Genomic DNA, 14,727 nt, shown 5'->3' with positions numbered 1-14,727 from the left:
TGACTAATCGCCTGAGTTCATTGAAATCAGCTTTCCTAAAGTCTAGCACTTTCACCCTACTAGTTACCTTTCCCACTCAACGTCTTACGGCGAATTCTATTATTAGGTGATCACTGTCCCCCAGATGGCTACCGATCTGGAGGTCCCCTACCATGTCATCCCCCGTTGCCAATACCAGATCCAGTATGGCATTCCCCCTAGTGGGACTGTGTACCTCCTGTGTCAGGTGGAGGTCCTGTACACAGGTTAGAAACCTGCGTGAGCGGTGGGACTTCGCTGTCTGTGACTCCCAGCAGATGTCCGGGTAGTTTAGGTCCCCCATGACTACCGCCTCTTTAGTTTTTATGATCTCCGAGAGTTGCCTCAGGAGCCCCGAATCTCTTTCTCAGGTGGGTTCAGCCCACCTGAAGTGCAAGGGATAGGCTTTACCCTGGGAAAACCACCTTTTTATTCCCCAAGGACCAAATAAGCCAAATCAGTTCCAGATTCAACTGGGCAAAGACCAATAGTCAAGGTCCAAATCTGACTGAGCACAGCTCAGTCATTGAAGTCTGTGTGGTTCTGCCACTGGGCAAATATCTTCCCTCCCAGACTCATCAGTCTGGGGTTTCAGATACTGCCCAAATCCATGGCAGGCCTCCTGTGTGCAAGCCCCAGGCCTGGAGGCCCTGAGGTCCAGATGCTCCCTAGTCTCTCTTGCTCCTAGCCAAAACGTGAAGGAGCAAGCCACAGAGAAAGCACAAACATTACCACATCACCACAAAATGTTGCAGTCAGGTTTCCTGCATTAGGGACACTGGTAGGGGTCAACCTGTCTGGAGCACAATGGACAGTTGTCACTCTGGGAAAACTGCCTTAGGGAACTCACAGGGGTCAGCCAGCCTGTCCGAAGTAAAAGGGACAGTCCCTACCATGGGAAAAACACCTCGGTGATCACAGAATCTCCCCTGCCAGGTAAACTATGCATAGAATTAGTCTAAAGCCAAAAGGCTTGTGATTTATCACATAGTTTACTGGTTGGGTCCCACTAGTCAACACTATTTCAAGTCACAGTGAGGCACAACATTGCAGAATCATTCTTCTGCCCCTCTCTCAGCCTAGCGTATATGATTAGTTAGGGTTACCATATTTCCAGTTCCAAACAAGAGGACACCCGTCACATGAGGTGGTATATGATTGTGGGGGGTAGTGTTATGCTGGTGCCCTGTCCCTGCCGATTCCACTGCCCTCACTCCCAAGCCACGGTCCTGCCAGTGCCCCTCACTCCCAACACTCAGTACCCTCCCCCTGGGCCATGCTAGTGCCCCTCACTCCCAACCTGCAGCCCCCCTGTCCCTGCTGGTGCCCCTCACTCCCCACCCACAGCCCCCTGGAGCTGCCAGTACCCCACACTCGACCCAGAGTCCCCCACTCCCCTGGTGCCCCTCACTCCCTAGTCACAGCCCCCTAGCCCTGCCAGTGCCCTTCAACTCTGGCCTGCAGTCCCCTGCTCCCCACTGCATTGCAGCATCTCCCAGCTACCCCACCCCTGCGAGCAAGGGCATCAGACCTGGTGCCACTGACCCAGCCACACAGCTCCCTACTGCCCCTGAAGGGCCCCCCATCCTCTTCCCCCGCTGGAGGGGCAGGCATTTCCCCCCCCGCCACACACACCCAGGGGCAACACGTAGCAGATGCATGCAGGTGCATGTGCACCCCCTGAGCATGGCAGTGCATCCCCTACAAACAGGCGCTGCCAACACTGCTGATGGCGTCTGCGGGTGGTCCAGGGCCCCGCTGGCCACCACTGATGCTGCTGGCGGTGGGCACCAGCGGCGTCTATAGAGCTCCCCCACTTACTATTGCCATGCTCCCGCCTCTGCTGTGCCCCCGCCCCAGCTGCTGGGGGCATGAGTCATTCATGCCCCCACCTCCCTGCCCTGCCACAGCCCCAGCCCCAGGACAGCTTCCCTCAGCACCAGCAGGCACCCACCCCATCACACACCCATCCCCTTCACAACCCTTGCCACACACACACACATATGCAAGCACCCCCCTCCCCACAGCCCCCCCAGACAGTCCCCAAGCCCTGGCCCTCTGCCCCCTGCTTTGCTCCCCCCACAGACTTACATGCATCTAGCTGCTGAGGCCGCTCCCACCCCTCTGTCTGGCTACATGCTGGCCACATGCATTTGCACCCTGCCTCCAGTTGCCCTCTGCCTCTGCCCACTCCCCCCAGCCCCAAGCAGCTCCTTGCTAGGGCAAGCTGGGCAAAACTTCGAAGCTGAGCTAACCAAAATCCCAGGCATTTGATTATATATATTTTTAAATTGCTTGGATGGAGATTGGAGGATCCAAAAAGAGTATCTGTCCAGGAAAACCCAGATGTTTGGTAACCTGAGATTAGTATGACCCCACCCTCCACAGTAACCCCACAGCTCAGGACTGCTCAGTATGTGTATATATTCCAGATACCCCCCCTCCAAGGAGCCATGTGCTAATTAGCCCCTACTCATAACTGGAACCAGGTGGTGTTGTCACAAGTCCTGGGATGCTCCAAAAAATTACGTGCAAATGAGGTGCAGGGCAACCTCATTCAGCTTCACCTTGTGGAGGGCAGGGCCACACTAATCATGTGCACCACGCTGAGAGAGGCCAACAGAGGGATTCTGGGTATGCAGTGTAGTAGCTCACCATGACTTCAAAAAGAACTGTCAGTGAAGGAGACTGCACTTAATGGGCAGTACCATATGTCTTGTCCAGATGGGTTGCAATATTTGCCCATAATGAGCTATGCATTTTATAGTTATGCTCAGCGTTAGCTGCATTTAATCAACTTCATGATTGGTTCCTATTACTAAGCACATACTGCCTTTGGCAGCAGTTTAATGATTGACTGTATTTAGTGAGATTTCCTAGTATGTGACTATAAGAGAAGGGACTTTTTTCCCCATACCAATTAGAAGAAAAAAAAAAACTTGTCTTGGAATTGAGTAAATACGGTAGCATTGTTATATGTCATAAGAAAGTAGGTGGCTTTCATTAACTGTAGCCAGCTTGGTCTGAAACTGTTCTGACACCTAGAATCACCAAGTTTCTACTAAACCTATTTATAACTTTAGACAGGTATTAGCACAGTCACTCCCAACTGTTCACCATGATGCTACCCTTATAGTAACTAAACCCTTGAAATACAGATAAAGATTAGTAGTCTGTAGGTTAGTCTGTAAAGAAGAGGAGTATGATCTGGGATCTTCAAATAATACCCAGGTACCATGGTAATCCCCATGTGAACACACAAGATCACACCCTGCCCTGAGGATCTGGGGCTAAAAATGCACATTGCATTTGAGGTGGTTCTGACTGATCTGAGTCAAAACCTGGGATAAAAGAGGAATGACATAGCCCTTTACACACACAGCTGGTCCCTGGAATAAATAGCAATTACCTCAAATTAGCCACAATTGGAGGGGTGTGTGTGGAGGGGGGAGGGGGGTCATCTGAGATACTTCAGAAATACTTCAAGGGGGACAAAAGATAAGTAAGATCCCAGATCAAAAAGCTTTGTCCCAGGCTTTGTCTCTGACTGTCTGTTTTTACCCTGAGATGAGACACCATGAGTGAGTGGGAAGGAGGCTGGTGGGGGAGGAAAGTAGAAAAGAGCACTGATTCGCTAAACTCCCAACCGTTCAAAAAAGTGCTGCTAGAAGAAAGGAGAAAACCAGCACAGCCTCTCACTGTGAGCCACTACATGTGGACCAGGGCAGGCATATTGAAGGATGAAGTAAAACCAGAAAGAGATGGAATCGTAAGAAACAAAACCAAACCACTTTTTGATTTCAGTTAAGCTATACGTGTGGATAAGATTGTTCCCATGAATGCTAGTTGTGGAAGTGGGCCATAGCAACAGCATTTCTTTTCATCCTCAATGTGGAAGCCTGTTTTCAGACCCATTGTCTATGTAAACTCTGGAGAAACATGAAAGAAAATATTCTTAAGATCCAAGACGGACCAGAACACTACTGCCATTTGCAGACATGGTTTTTGCCATTCCCAAATGTTACAATACTTACATTATTTAATTTTCGTCTAAGTTGTATTTATATTTGTATTTATATTCTTCTAAGTTGTGTTGTACACAGGAAGCTTTGGGATGTGTGTTTAATATATTTCCTCTCTTGCTGATTGTAGCACAGAGCACTTTTGTTAAAATACAAAAGAATGCTGTTGCATGGGCTTACAACTTTTGCTCTGATTCCCTTTACTTTCTGCAAATTATTATTTATTCCTGCAATTATATCATTTTCCTAGAACAGCATATACGTTTTTGTTACAAATTGACCAGTCGTGTGCCACATACAAACCTTTACAAATGGTAATATTGCTGTCTAGGGACTCATCCCTGAACACTGCCATGTTTTTTTGCTTTCCTTCTCATTCCTGAAGATGAATGACTGTATGTGCTGCACCTTAATCCTTTCTGGGGCTTCAATTCTGGAATATGCATTGACTGGGGCTAGAAACATACAACTGATTTAATCCAGAATGGATTGTCTTGGGTTTTGACTTGAATCAAAGGGAGGGGGGAACAGTCATGTACATATGTAGCTTCAGTGGTAGTTAACTCAAATTAGTCTTGATTAATTAAAGTGTTCATTCAGATACCACACAGGTACTGAGGCTGGAAGAATAGGCTTGGGCTGTGTTTAGATTCAGACTTTTTGTGAATAATGTGGATACAGGGAACAATGGTAAACACTTGGCTAACAGTAATCCAGGGGTTGTTTGGGGTTTTTTATCATTATTATTATATTATTAAACTCATGAATAAAAAGCAATGTCAGTACCAGTGCACCAGGGGTACATTGTGTCCTTAACCACAACTCCTGCCCTTTTGCATGTCAGGAAACAAAACACTGAACAAAGTATGAAAATAATACACATAGCTGCCAGGCACTTCTAGGCCCCAAATAAGTAGGGCTGCAGGCAGCCTTTTCTGAATGTCTAAGCCTGTCTTTCCCATACTTTTTAGAGGAAAGCTTTGATCAACTATTAGAAAGTATAATAATGAACAAACTGCATACTACAGTGACCTTTTTACATAGGGAATTTAAGGCACTTTACAAACATGAACGGAGATATAGTACTGGCACTAAAGTAACATCCCAGTTTTTAAATGGGTGCTGTGATGTGCAGAGAAGTTCCACGGTTTACTTAATATCACACAGTCAGTAGCACAACCAGGAAGTGGATCCAGCATTCCCGATTGCCAGCCTGTATCTGACTATTAGCCTAGGGTGCCCATACTTAATGAAGGGACTCCCAGGAGACTAAACGACACCGGTGTTCAGTTACAAATACAATAAAATAATTGTGCTGGTAATAATACATTTCCTATAGGTGCAACTAATGCTATGCGTTTGGTAGAATATGAGGGATGCAGGAGTATGCAAATTATTAACAATGGGATCAATTCATTTTCTTACTAGACTAGAAATCACTGCTAATCTGCCCCAAGGTACATGTTTTAATTATAAACTATTTCTGTCTCTGGCACTTCTTTCATTTTTACTTCATTCCCTGAAATTGAAAGCATTCCCCAATGCCTCATGTCTAAAGTACGAGTTCAGCTTTTTCCCTGTTCTCAAAGGACTCGATCTTGCAGGCTCTGAACAGTGAACACCTCCAGCCCGGTGTTGAGCACTCCTAACTTCGGCTGACGTAAACCAAGTCCTTTGTAGGAGCAGGACCAAAGCTCGTAGCTTCCTTACTTTGTGAAATACTGATAAGCTTTCCAGGAGAATTAGTCTTACCCATAATCTGACTGTGGATAACTGGCTGCTCGCTAGATTCTCACTAGACCCTGAAATGATAGATAGCCCACACCTCAGCTGTTATGAAATGCACATCGCAGCTTTAGCTGACTTTGAGTCATGGGACCAGGTTCTGTAGACAAATGTTTGGGGAAATCTACTTATTCTTTACTTGATAATATGCTCCCCTTTTCGTTTGACATAGTAGTGATTTTTTTTATAAATGTTCCACTGAAATATAACACGAAAATCCTTTTAGACCAGATGAAAGAGAGGGCACTTTAAACCTGTGAGATCAGAATATCCCAGATGAAATGTAGCAGCTGATCTTAACTCTCTGTAACAACTGATATATGCAGCTTTGACTCATCCTGTTACAAAGCAAGATAAATTTACAGTTGTATGGTTTGTTTTTTCTTTTCTTGGATTTTGATAAATTGAAATCTCCAAGAGCTTTGACCTCAGTAAAACACTTCATAAGCTAGGAATATACTTCAGGATGTAAGCAACCCCCCCAAAATAAACAAAACCCTATTATGTTAAACCTCTTGCTGTCTTAATTAGTCATTTGCACATGATAATATTTTCCATTCTGATTCCAATGCCACTCCTCACTTCATCTGAATCACACAACTATTCTCTGGATTATTTTACACTGTCTTCACTTCTATTTTAAATTTAGCTAATCTCTCCAAAGGGAAACATATTTAATGCATCTGTTATTCCTGTAGCACCATCAGTGGCTTCATTATGAACAGACAAATAGGATACTTCCAGCTGCACAAAAGAAAACATTTAAGGAGTTTGCATTCTTTTGTCCCTTCATCAAATTCACTGATGTACATTTTTCATGCTAGAAAAGGGTTAACAGCCCTCAGCCAACAGTCTGCAATCAACAGGTTGCTCTATGAGCAAAATAATAACCTTAATCCATCTTTTAAAGTTTAGGAGGCTGGACTTACAGATCTGGAAGGCTGATTATACAGCTCTCTCTCAGACAGAAGTGGGGCTGGTGCTAAGATGCTCTATGTTTTGGAGAAAAGCCTCCCTCATATCTCATTGAAATAATCATTGCATTAAAACAGATACAACTTAAAGATCTGTCTCAGTCTGCCTAGAATTTCATCAGATCTCTCCCCATATAAGGTCACAACAAAGCACTTGCTAACCTTTAGGCGACCAGTCCATAGGCAGGTAGAGGAGTTCAGGTCTCTCTGGAATAGCGTTGAAACAAAAGCAGCATCCTGTTTCCTTTTTCAATTTCTTGCTTTCATTTTTTAAAGAAACTGATCACGGAAGGTGGTGGGGTGGGTGGTGGGGTGGGTGCGTGGAGGGAGGGGGGGATTTCAGCCCACGCTTGGCGTGGGAAGAGTTTTAATGGCCGTTGCTGGTAATACGGTTTGCCTGCTACAGTGTCTGTACTACTGCAGCTCTGTGTGGGCGTAGAGAAATGACACGACTGGGTTTCAAACCATTACAGTGAACATTTGCAAACAGATAAAGAACCAAACCATCAGTACACATGAGCAATTTCTTTTCTTTTTTTTTTCTTTCATTCCCTTTCCTTTTCAAGAGGAGCTTGGATTTTTTACCCTGCAGGACTTAGCTGATCGAATGCCCTTTCATTCCACCCAATCACCTTCCAGGCCTGTAAAATTACCAAGGGACCTGCAATATTTGGGAAAATTCCTGGTTATGTTTCACCATAAACGTTTAGTCTTTTTTGCTGCCCCTTCGTGAGGAGCCAAAAAAGGTTAGTGCTGGATCCACAAAAGGGATTTATGCAGCTAAATTTAGCATTTAGATCCTTGAACTGCCAGCTCAGGAGCCGCTTAACTTGGAGGTGCCTAAATTCCCAGTGTCCAAGGTTTGAATCCCCATAACACCAAAATTTCTGTTGCTGGGTATGCCTGCATCCATACAAACTCTGATGGTGCTGAGCAGCTTGATGCCAGAGCCCCAAGTAGATCTACAAAGCAGGCCTCCCCACAATCTCACCTGCAGGCTTGATCCAGAAGGCATTCCCAGAACACGGCCACTGGATCAGACCTCAAACAAAACCCAGCTAGGAGGAAGAAGAGGAGGCAGTGATCCCCCGGATCACCTGGAGAGTAGGAGTTCCCTCCTCCGAATCAGGCTGAGGAGGGATGTTATTCTGCGTGCTGCACCTCCCAAGAGGGTGCTCTGAATATTCAATTGCAAAATATAAGGGGAGGAATAAGGACCTCCTTTACCCTACTTCCTACTCCTTTTCCCACAAGCAGGGCTTACTTGGCCTAAGCACCTGACTCTGAGAGCTCACGGCTCTAAATCCTGAGTGGAAGGAGGCAGTTCCCTAGTCCAGAGTTAGGCATCTAACCTGTGCCAGGCCCTTGGCATTTCCTACTGCCTAGCTTGAGTGGTCCCCTGCTTCACATGTTGGCTTTTATGGACCCCGTTCTTGGGTGCCCATCTCCCCCCAGGCACTGCAGAGGAAGTTCAAGCTCCTGCTCAGCCCAGTGGGAGGTGCGGGGAGGAGGGCCAGTGCCGAACTTTTTAACAATAGCAAATCCTGAAAATAAGCTTTATTTTATATAGAATCGCTTGCATATGTTGCATTGCAAAATACTTGACTGTCTTCATCTTACACAGAGGGTCTCAGCCTGCACAAAAGCCCTCAAGCCAGTCAAAGTAGTGTGGCTCTGCTGCAGAAACAGGCAGCGAAATTAGAAGACCATGCAAGAAATCCAAGGTATTTGTGCACACAAAACTCCCAGCACCTCCAGCCTGTAGCAGGGTAGAGCATGGACTTCCAATAGGGCTGGGAATGGCAGATTAATGACTATGTCGATCTGTCAAATTATTTTACATGGAAAGGAAGTGCAGTGACGGCTAGGGCTAGGGCTAGGGCTATGGCATATTCCAGGGAAGATTGGTGGTAGAAGGCAGGTGAGATGGTCAAAGGTGTGTGATACAGACCCATTAGTCTGGCCTCACTAGTAAGGCAGCCTTTGCAACAAATTTAGAAGGAAAGAGAAATTGGAGACATGGAAATAAATAGAAGGTGAGATAAAGTCAACTTTGGTTTCATAAAATAGATTGTACCCGATCATTCTGATGTCTTTCTTTAATAATATAACTGATTTTCTAGAAATGGAAATGCATCAGAGCCAATCCGTCTTGGCTTCAATAAAGCAGTGCCACATGGGAAATTATGAGTTAACCTGGAGAAGGGAATTATTATGAGAACTGTGGAGTATTAAGGGATTGACTAACAGGGAGGCAACAAGAGGTCTCCCTGAAGGGGAAAATAATCTGGCAGGAAGGAAATTACTCAACTGGTAGAGCTCCTCGATTGATCTTGGGCTGGGTGTCATGTATTGTTTTCCTTAGTGACCCTGGCACAAAAAAGGGAGTGTGCTAATCCAAGCTGCTGATGACACAAAGTTGAGAGTCATTGTCAATACAGAGCAGGAGTGGGATGTCATGCAGGAAGAACTGGGCGACCTTGAGAACAGAAATAATAGAAATGGGATGAAATTCAATATTACAAAAGCAAGGTCATGTACTCAGGGACTAATAAAAAGATTTTTTGCTATAATCTGGAGGCTCATCACATGGAAGTGACAGAGGAAGAGAAAGGTTTATATGTAGTAGATGATCAAAGGATAACAAGGAGTGACCAATATGGTGCAGACATAAAAAAGGCAAATGTGACTCTAAAACATAGCAGGAGAGTTATTTCTAACAGAGATAAGGGGGCTCTATAAGATGTACTGAGGAGGCCCCATCTGCAATACTGTATATAATTCTGGTCACTTATGTTCAAGAAAGAGGAAATCAAGCTGGAACAGGTGCAGTGAACAGCTTCTAACAGCATCAGGAGAGTGCAGCAACCCCAAAAGCTTGGTTTATTCAGCCCGGCAAAATGAACCTGGGACATTATTGCACTGCATAAAGGGAGGCAGGAAAAAGTAAGCACCAGAGAGGTGAAGTGTTACTTACGCTAAACTACTATGTTGGCACAAGAACCAAAAGCTAAACTAGCCACAAATGATTTTCACTGGGATTGGAAAGTGTCCGACCACAAGAGAAGTAAGGTTCTGGAACAACTTGCCAGCAGGAGTTGGCAAGAAACCCAGGTGCTTTGAAGGTAGAGTTTGAAAGAGATTACACGACATGTTTGACTATGACAGCAGAGACTGGACTCGATGACCCGGGCAGCACCTTCCAGTCTTTTGTTCTTACGTAGCAACTTACTGCAGTTTGCCACAGACTTACCCACGCAGGACTCCTGAATGAAATAGATGTATGAAAAATGAATTATATTGCAGTGCCTGAGAACAACGTTTTTACTTCCACGTCCTCCTGGCAGGACATACTATGAAGGATGTGGTGCTGTATAAAAGAACCAGGTGACTGGGCTTATGATATTTCAGGGATGGGCAGCAGTGGAAATTCAAACTCTTTTTAGTGTTGTGACAAGAAGGAAGTTCCTGGTACAGAGGTGAAAGAAAGAGATCTCTCTGCAGTGTAACATTCATGTCAACTTTCTTAAATTTATGAATGTAATTATATAGGATGCTGTAGACTCTGAACAGAAACTTCTTAAATCAGTGCACTTAAGACTGCAGATTTCCTGGTGCTGCAATTCCATGTACATTGTAGGAGCAAGACAGCCAGACTTTTCTCACTTAAATTATATTTTTCTTTCATTTTAATTTGGTCTTTGTACAATTAAAGGGATTAATACAAATTGTTCAACCCAGAACCTTCAGGCCAATTAGCCCTGGTGTGCCTTGTAGCTGAGCTGTCCAATTTCTAAGCAGGTGAGGGGCCATACCCCCTGCAGGCTGCATGCCACAGGGGCTGCACCAGCATAAGTAATAGACCCCAGGGCTTCCCCCCGCACTGGACTGCACGAGTGGACACTTCTCCCCTTGCTGCACCACAGGCACACATTGCTTCTTCCCTCACTGCACCACACATGTTCCTCCCTGCTGCACCACCATGCTCCCACGTGTCCCGGGTATACTGCACAGCACTGCATAGCTCCCCCAACACTGCAGGCTGTGCCACGCTGCTCCACCCCGTTCCACCCCCTGGAATGGGAGCAGGAAGCAGAAGCCAAAGGAGGGAGTGGTAGCGCAGAGCCCCAGTTACTACTGCAGCCAGAGTGATGAAGGGGAGTAGCAGCCAAGTGGGAGTCTGGGGGCTGCAAACTCTTGCATGTTGCATGTGGCCCGTGGTCCAGCAGTTAGACAGTCCTGCTAAACAGTCACTGCAAGTCTCTATTTTCTGTTTCTGTTTCACATGACAAAATCACTCAGGTTTCTGAGGTCCAACGTTCAAAAATGGGCTAATCCTCCTAGCAATACAGCACAGAAGGCTCGGCCTCAGAGGAAGTAGTGCAAAATTGGCTTTGAGCACCTTGTGTCCTCAAGAATCTGGGTTCTTCAGGAGTTACCACTGCCCTGGGTACTGTTCTGGCTAGGTGAGAAGACTGACTGGCCACGTCCACACCCGCACAGACGTTTGGTTCCCTGGGGACAAGTAGTGGCAGCACACAAACGTCCATGTCATGCGCATTTTGGCGCTCAGCGAGTTATCCCAGGGTGGGGTAGGGGAGGCTGGGGATGCATTGTGCTGGCCCCAGCAGCCTTACCTGGGGGCCTCCTGGGACTGCAGCAACAACAATTCTGCCACACACAGACTGGCCAGCAGTCGCAGCCCAGCTCCGGGCGGCCCAGCTCTGCTTTTGAGCAGCATACACACAGAGACTGCACTTTTTTTTCCATGGTTTTTTTTTTACCCTGGATATCCCGCTGCTCCCCTGGATATCCCTGGGGTCAAATAGATATCCTTGGGGTCAAAAAAACCTGCAGAAAAAAAAGGGGAGCAGCACACGCATGGGCAGCACTCCCTTGCAGAGCGGAGAACACCTGAATGTGCAGTATGTGGCACCGCAGATGTGGCCACTGGGACCAAGAACTGTGGACAGAAGAGAAGATTGGGATAATCACGTGGATGGAGAAGAGAGACAGGACATGAATAAGGAGGTCAGATCACAGCTTCTCAGCAGTGTTAATTAGCCCACTCGCAGTGCCACATAGTAACTTCACTTCAGCAAATAAGACTTGAAGTGTGTGTGAGCTCAGTGTGTGTGAGCATGCTACTGCCTGACACGTTAAGATAGCAGTGTGGCCATGCCCATACTATTTTTTTCAGTTACTCCATTATTTCAAGTCTCAGAGGTCTGTGCTGTGATTCAGCTCCACTGATGAAGCATAGAAAAATCAGTATAAATTCAAATGAAGATTCCCTTTTTTTTCTCATGGTTTTTTTTTTAAATCCTATACTGACAACTAAGTTAAGCTTGCAAACTCAAGCACATGAAGACTAGAAAGTGCCAGAATCACAGTGCCCCAAACAGACTTAATTTGGTCTCCGGGGCCTAAATATTTTGATGCAGTCTTTAATTACATGAACACACTAGGATGCCATAGGATGCCACCTGATCTATAAATTGACAGAGTCCCTTTAAATGAGACATCCAAAAGAAGGAGATATTTGCATACTGCACAGATAGCATAGAAAAAGCCATCCTAGTAAACTGCATAATTATAACGAGGCTCATATTAATCTTACATAATAGCAATAAATAAGGAGTTAAATAACACTATACCTCCCTCAGCACAGGCTTCCCAACTGCTAATGTTTTCTACATGTAGCAAATTATTAAATTACTACTTAAGCTGCTGGTAGGAGAAAGCCTCCAGTAGTAGCCAATTTCAAGGTAATTTAACAATTAGAGTCAGTTATTCCTGCTTAGAATTTAGAAGCTCAAAGAGATAAAAATAGCAGGAAGTTGTTTTGATTCCCCCACTTTTCCCCAACTTGGTAACGTATCATGTTCATTGAAACGTAATTTCCCCGAGACAGTCCATAGATCCTGCTGGGTATCATAAAAACACCTGACAAAGAAGAGTCGGAATGGCTCCCTACAAAACTGAAACTACATCACAGTCCTGATTCTTTTCAGATTTCTTTACATTTGATAATTGTTATTTATTAATTTAGGCAGTGTTTAGATACCTTAAACAGGACTAAAACTCACTTGTATTCACACAGTACAAATACCTAAGAATATAAAGGGCCATTTTAGGTGCCTACTTCCCATTGATTGAGGCATCTGTAAATATCTGGGCTAGGTTTTCCACCTGAAGAGCCCGTAATTTAATTTAAAAAAGAGAATCAACAAAGAATGAAATGGGAAAGGAGCATGAGGGAAACAGGAAGAAAGTATTCTTAAAAGCTGGCTATAGTCTGATCCAACTCCCATTAGAGTCTGCAGGAGATCTTCTGTTGGCTTCAGTGGATTTTAGATGAGGCCCACCATATGCCTAAACTAATGTTTCTAAAAGTTTTATTTTAAAATATATATATATGCAGTTATAGAAGTATCAGCAATTCCCAATCTAGCTATTATCCAATGGCATTCCTGTGCACATGAGTTGGGAGGAGGTGGCTGTATGGGGTAATTCAAGAAAGTTTTCCATGCCTGGAGAAGAAGACGTAAGAAAATGAAAGATTATCTATGGAGGAAGCAGGTGGCTGAGGCTGGCTTCACTGGTAGTGCAGAGGAGGATGTGGGTGACCCTGGTCCTTCCTGCTCCACTTACTCATACGCTAGGAACTGTGGTGGGTTAAGGAGTTGGCCCTCAGCTCCTCCTATACCAAATACATTTCTCAGGGGAGAACTTTCCGCCCCTTTTGGGCTGCAGGAACAGGGTAAAGAACCTGAAGCATATACTGGAAATATCATATTGGGGGCAACTGTGTCCTTACAAGTATAAATGCACTGAGCTATTATGATGATGACAAACCCAAATATAGTAATGATAAAGCTTAGAGCAATGATTGCTTGTTTGAAATCAGAAAGTTCTTGGGTTAGCTATGTTACTAGACATACACCAACTAAAATATCTATCATATGTAGCCTTCCCTTCTCCGTTTAGTAGCCTATTTGTTGCAGAAAAACAGCTGTTTTTAGCAAAATTCTCAAAAAGTATCAATCTGTTATGTTAATATAAATGTATGTTACAGGAAATGAGAAAATAAAAGCCATCAGGATCATTTGTCACTGGATCAACACTTAGATCAACATCATTGTAATAAGTGACATCCATGATAAAAACCCTCTTTTTATATTTATGGGACCTGAACTGCCTGAATGTGAAATGAAGAAAACCATTTCCAGAATTTCTGTTATAATCAAGAGGACAAACAAGCCAGTAGCTCAAAACACATTTCCTGGCAAAATCTATGGCATTGTGTGGGATTAAAGCCTCGGCCAAGTATGACTGTTTAATTACTCAAAATTGAATACAATTTTGGTTGGCAGAAATCAAAAGTACCATGGCAACCAAGGAAATCATTGGCATCATACAAGTCAACATATCTTTTAAGCTCTGAAGGTTTGTTTCATCATGACAGAAAGCTTAGAAAGATGTATTTGGAGAAACACTGTAGCACTATTTATGATGTATTAAGCATCATCCACATGCCTGGTGCAGTATAAACATGTAAGAAAATATGGATTGTGTCCTAGAGATCTAACAGTCTAATTCAGACACCAACCACTGGCTTTTGGGACAGACTAGGAGCAGGCAGGTGTACTGGAGGAAAAAGAATTAAAATATTTTGTGGAAGAAGTGTATTTTAAAAGAGGGTTAAAGGTGAATGAGATCACTTGTCACAGGAAAAGGCAGTGGCCATCCCAAATAGGTGGTGTGAAAAGATGAGCAGGATAAAAAGGAAGAGGTTAATAGTAGTCTGAAGGGGTAGATATTAATTTGAAGATATAACTGATCCTGAGATGCAGAAAACTGGGGACGGCCTGAATTATTATTACCTAAGTAAGGTAAAAATCTGAGAAGACACAGGACTGAGTAAT

General features: G+C 44.6%; 1 pseudogene; it reads right to left on the bottom strand.

Moving 5' to 3' along the window:
• Positions 1 to 728: 728 nt before the first annotated feature.
• LOC112550390 lies at positions 729 to 962 on the bottom strand (annotated as a pseudogene).
• Positions 963 to 14,727: the final 13,765 nt, after the last annotated feature.

The sequence above is a fragment of the Alligator sinensis genome, unplaced genomic scaffold, assembly GCF_000455745.1.
Source record: "Alligator sinensis unplaced genomic scaffold, ASM45574v1 scaffold970_1, whole genome shotgun sequence".
In the NCBI taxonomy this organism is placed as follows: Eukaryota; Metazoa; Chordata; order Crocodylia; family Alligatoridae; genus Alligator; species Alligator sinensis.
This window is presented reverse-complemented; position numbering and strand designations above follow the sequence as displayed.